Below are 6,323 nucleotides of genomic sequence, written 5' to 3'. Positions count from 1 at the left end.
ATCCTTTTTATGGCTATGAATCTGAAACTGTTGTGGCACATCTTACTAAATTAAATGATATAACCACCCTGTTCACTAATGATGAGAAAAGTCGCTATTACTTTACACTTAAGTTGTTTCCGTTCTCATTAAAGGGTGATGCTAAAACATGGTTTAATTCTCTTGATCATGGTTGTGTGCATAGTCCCCAGGATATGATTTATTACTTCTCTGCTAAATATTTCCCCGCTCATAAGAAACAAGCTACCTTAAGGGAAATATATAATTTTGTGCAAATTGAAGAAGAGAGTCTCCCACAAGCTTGGTGGAGGCTTCTCCGATTACTTAATGCTTTGCCTGATCATCCTCTCAAGAAAAATGAAATACTTGATATCTTTAATAATGGACTAACCAATGCTTCCAGAGACCACCTGGATAGCAGTGTTGGTTGTGTTTTCAGGGAAAGAACTGTTGAGCAAGCTGAATTACTATTGAGTAATATGTTGAGTAATGATAATGATTGGACACTTCCTGAACCAACTCCTAAGCCAACAACGAAGAAAAGGGGTATTCCATTTCTCAGTCCTGAAGATATGCAAGAGGCAAAGAAATCTATGAAAGAAAAAGGTATTAAAGCTGAAGACGTTAAGAATTTACCACCTATTGAAGAAATACATGGTCTTCATAACCCGACACAGGTAGTAAAGGTAAATTATCTCTATAGATTTTATGAAGGTGATATTCCTCGATATAAGTCTACTAGCCAATGCTTAGATGAGTTTGATAATTTATTGTTAAACAAGAAAACTTCAATGCTTACGTTGGTAGACAATTGGAATGTAATGCTTATAAGATTGAACACTTGAGTGATTATATGTCTAGAGTTAAAGGTCAACTTAAACTTATTAGTAAACATGCTTCTATGGTTACCACTCAAGTAGAACAAGTGAGTAAGGCTCAAAATGATTTTCTCAATGAATTAAATAATAAGAAAAATGATAATGTTGTCAGAGTTGTGACTAGAGGGGGTAAAATGACTTAGGAACCTTTGTATCCTGAGGGCCTGATACGTCCATTTTTCATCATGCTTTTATATCGATATTTATTGCATTATGGGATGTTATTACACATTATGTCACTATACTTATGCCTATTCGCTCTTATTTTACAAGGTTTACATGAAGAAGGGGAATGCCGGCAGTTGGAATTCTCGGCAGGAAAAGGAGCAAATATTAGAGACCTATTCTGCACAACTCCAAAAGTCCTGAAACTTCACGGGAGCATGTTTCAGAATATATATAAAAAATATTGGGCGAAGGAAGTACTAGAGGGGGGCTACCCACCATCCATGAGGGTGGGGGGCACTCCCCTTACCTCGTGGGCCCCCTGGCAGGCCTCCGGTGCCCATATTCTGCTATATGAGGTCTTTTGCCCTGGAAAAAATCATAAGCTAGCTCACGGGACGAAACTGCGCCGCCACGAGGCGGAACCTTGGCGGAACCAATCTAGGGCCCCGGCGGAGCTGTTGTGCCGGGGAAACTTCCCTCCGGGATGGGGAAATCATCACCACCGTCATCATCATCGATCCTCTCATTGGGAGGGGGTCAATCTCCATTAACGTCTTCACCAGCACCATCTCATCTCAAACCCTAGTTCATCTCTTGTATCCAACCATTGTCCCAAAACCTCGGATTATTACATGTGGCTGCTAGTAGTGTTGATTATTACTCTTTGTGGTTGACGCTAGTTAGTTTATTCAGTGGAAGATCATATGTTCGTATCCTTTATGCATATTAATACCCCTCTGATTCTGAACATGAATATGATTTGTGAGTAGTTACGTTTGTTCACGAGGATATGGGAGAAGTCTTGCTATAAGTAGTCATGTGAATTTGGTATTCGTTCGATATTTTGATGAGATGTATGTTGTCTTTCCTCTAGTGGTGTCATGTGAACGTCGATTACATGACACTTCACCATTGCTTGGGCCTAGAGGAAGGCATTGGGGAGTATTAAGTAGATGATGGGTTGCTAGAGTGACGGAAGCTTAAACCCTAGTTTATGAGTTGCTTTGTAATGGGCTGATTTGGATCTATATTTTTGATGCTATGGTTAGGTTTACATTAATACTTCTTTTGTAGTTGCGGATGCTTGCAAGAGGAGTCAATCATAAATGGGATGCTTTTCCAAGTAAGGGAAGTACCCAAGCACTGGTCCACCCACATATCAAATTATCAAAGTGCCGAACGTGAATCATATGAATGTGATGAAAACTAGCTTGACGATAATTCCCATGTGTTCTCGGGAGCGCTTTCCTTTATAAAAGAGTTTGTCCAGGCTTGTCCTTTGCTACAAAAAGGATTGGGCCATCTTGCTGCACCTTATTTACTTTCATTACTTGTTACCCATTACAAATTACCTTATCACAAAACTATCTGTTACCGATAATTTCAGTGCTTGCAGAGAATACCTTACTGAAAACTACTTATCATTTCCTTCTGCTCCTCGTTGGGTTCGACACTCTGACTTATCGAAAGGACTACGATAGATCCCCTATACTTGTGGGTCATCAAGACTCTTTTCTGGCACCGTTGCCGGGGAGTGAAGCGCCTTTGGTAAGGAAAAATTTATATAGTGTGCTGAAATTTAATGTCACTTGTTACTATGGAACATAATCCTTTGAGGGGCTTGTTTGGGGTATCTTCTCCCCGACCAGTAGAACAAAGAGTTGCTCCTCAACCTACTGAACCTACTGAAAATGTGTATTTTGAAATTCATTTGGGTATGATAGAGAAACTAGTAGCTAATCCTTTTATAGGAGATGGAACATTGCATCCCGATGTGCACCTAATCTATGTGGATGAAGTTTGTGGATTATTTAAGCTTGCAGGTATGCCCGAGGATGTTATCAAGAAGATGGTCTTCCCTTTATCTTTGAAGGGAAAGGCATTGACATGGTTTAGGCTATGTGATGATAAGGGATGATGGAACTACAACTGATTGAAATTGGAATTTCATCAGAAGTTTTATCATATGCATCTTGTTCACCGTGATTGTAATTATATGTATAATTTTGGCCTCTCGAAGGAGAAAGCATCGCTCAAGCTTGGGGGACGCTGAAGTCAATGTTATATTTGTGCCCCAATCATGAGCTCTCAAGAGAATTTATTATTCAAAAAATTTATGCTTGGCTTTCTCTCGATAATCGCTCCATGCTCGCTACTTCTTATACTGGCTCTTTTATGATGAACACTATTGAATTCAAATGGGATTTATGGGAAATAATTAAACGCAACTCTGAAGATTGGGATCTCGACGAAGGTAACAATTCTGGTATAATACCTATTGTGTTAAATCTTTGATGGATACCGATGCTTTCCGTGGATTTAGCACTTAATATGGACATGACTCTGAGATAGTAGCTTCTTTCTGTGAATCCTTTGCTACAAATGTTGATCTCCCTAAGGAGAAGTGGTTTAAATATAATCCTCCAATTGAAGTAAAATTTGTTGCACCTATTAAAGTTGAAGAAAATACTATCACTTATAATGATTCTGCTGTTCCTACTTGTTATATTGAGAAACCACCTTTCCCTGTTAGAATAAAGGATCATGCTAAAGCTTCAATTGTAGTTCGTAAGAGTAATACTAGAACACCTACACCTTCTGAGCAAATTAAAGTTGAACCTGGTGTTGCTATGGTTAAAGATCTCTTGGACGATAATATTGATGGCCATGTCATTTAATTCTATGGTGAAGCTGCTAGAATTGCTAGACCTGACACTAAAAAATAAACATAGACCTGTTGTAGGCATGCCTGTTATTTCTGTTAAAATAGGAGATCATTCCTATCACGGCTTATGTGATATGGGTGCTAGTGCAAGTGCAATACCTCATTCCTTATACAAAGAAATTAGGCATGACATTGCACCTGCTGAGATAGAGGAAATTGATGTCACAATTAAGCTAGCCAATAGAGACACTATTTCACTAGTTGGGATTGTTAGAGATGTTGAAGTCTTGTGTGGGAAAGCCAAATATCCTGCTGATTTTCTTGTTCTTGGTTCCCCACAACATATCTTTTGTCCCATTATATTTGGTAGAACCTTCTTGAATACTGTTAATGCTAGGATAGATTGCAAAAAGGATGTTGTTACTATTCGTTTGGGGGATATGTCTCATGAGTTTAATTTTGCTAAATTCCGTAGACAACCCCATGATAAAGAATTGCCTAGTAAATATGAAATTATTGGTCTTGCTTCTAGTGTCGTGCCTCCTAATAACCCTTTAGAACAATATTTGCTAGACCATGAAATTGATATGTTTATGAATGAAAGAAGGGAAATGGATGAAATATTCTTTAAAAGGGACCTATTTTGAAACATAACTTGCTTGTTGAAATCCTAGGGGATCCTCCTCCACCTAAGGGTGGTCCCATGTTTGAGCTTAAACCTTTACCTGATACTCTTAAATATGCTTATCTTGATGAGAAAGAGATATATCCTATTATTATTAGTGCTAACCTTTCAGAGCATGAAGAAAAGAAATTATAGAACACTCTGAAGAAGCACCGTGCTACTATTGGATATACTCTTGTTGATCTTAAGGGCATTAGTCCTACTCTATGCCAGCAAAAATAAAATTGGAGAAAGACATGAAACTGGTTGTTGATCACCAACGATGGTTAAATCCTAAGATGAAAGAAGTGGTAAGAAAAGAAATACTAAAGCTTCTGGAGGCAGGTATAATTTATCCCGTTGCTGATAGTCAGTGGGTAAGTCTTGTCCATTGTGTCCCTAAGAAGGGAGATATTACTATTGTTCCTAATGCTAAAGATGAATTGATCCCACAAAGAATTTTTACAAGTTATAGGATGGTAATTGATTTCCGAAAATTAAATAAACTACAAAAAAGGATCATTAATCGTTACCTATTATTGATCAAATGCTAGAAAGATTATCCAAACATACACATTTTTTCTTTCTAGATGATTATTCTGGTTTCTCTCAAATACCTGTGTCAAAAGAGGATCAAGAAAAGACAACTTTTACTTGCCTTTTCAATACTTTTGCTTATAGACGTATGCCTTTTGGTTTATGCAATGCACCTGCTACCTTTGAAAGATGTATGACTGGTATATTCTCTGACTTTTGTGAAAAGATTGTTGAGGTTTTCATGGATGATTTCTCCGTATATGGAACTTCTTTTGATGATTGCTTAAGCAACCTATATCTAGTTTTGCATAGATGTGAAGAAACTAATCTTGTGTTGAATTGGGAGAAGTGCCACTTTATGGTTAATGAAGGTATTGTCTTGGGGCATAAAATTTCTGAAAGAGGTATTGAATTTGATAAAGCTAAAGTTGATGCTATTGAAAATATGCCGTGTCCTAAGGACATTAAAGGTATAAGAAGTTTCCTTGGTCATGTCGGTTTTTATAGTAGGTTCATTAAGGACTTCTCTAAAATTTCTAGGGCTCTGACTAATCTCTTACAAAAAGATGTTCCTTTTGTCTTTGATGATGATTGTGTAGAAGCATTTGAAATACTTAAGAAAGACTTGATTTCTGCACCTATTGTTCAACCACCTGATTGGAATTTACCCTTTGAAATTATGTGTGATGCTAGTGATTATCCTGTAGGGGCTATTCTAGGACAAAGAGTTGATAAGAAATTAATGTTATCCAATATTCTAGTAAGACTCTGGTCAGTGCCCAGAGAAATTATGCTACTACTGAAAAATAATTTTTAGAAGTTGTAGTTGCTTGTGATAAGTTCAGACCTTATATTGTTGATTCTAAAGTAACGGTTCACACTGATCATGATGCTATTAAATATCTTATGGAAAAGAAAGATGTTAAACCTATACTTATTAGATGGGTTCTCTTGCTACAAGAATTTCATTTGTATATTATTGATAGAAAGGGAGCTGAGAACCCCGTTGCAGACAACTTTTCTAGGTTAGAGAATGTTCTTGATGACCCACTACCTATTGATGATAGTTTTCCTGATGAACAATTTGCGGTCATAAATGCTTCTCGTACTACTCCATGGTATGCTGATTATGCTAATTACATTATTGCTAAATTTATAACACCTAGTTTCACATAACAGCAAAATTAAAAGTTTTTCTATGATTTAAGGCATTACTTCTGGGATGACCCACACCTTTATAAAGAAGGAGTAGATGGGGTTATTAGACGTTGTGTACCTGATCATGAACAGGAACAGATCCTACGCAAGTGTCATTCCGAGGCATATGGAGGGCACCATGCTGGAGACAGAATTGCACATAAGGTATTGCAATCCGGTTTTCATTGGCCTACTATCTTCAACGATGCCCGTA

Source organism: Triticum urartu, chromosome 4A (assembly GCF_056163025.1).
Source record: "Triticum urartu cultivar PI428250 chromosome 4A, HENAU_Tu73, whole genome shotgun sequence".
Lineage (NCBI taxonomy): Eukaryota > Viridiplantae > Streptophyta > Magnoliopsida > Poales > Poaceae > Triticum > Triticum urartu.
The sequence above is the reverse complement of the archived record's forward strand: the minus strand, read 5'-3'. Positions refer to the sequence as shown.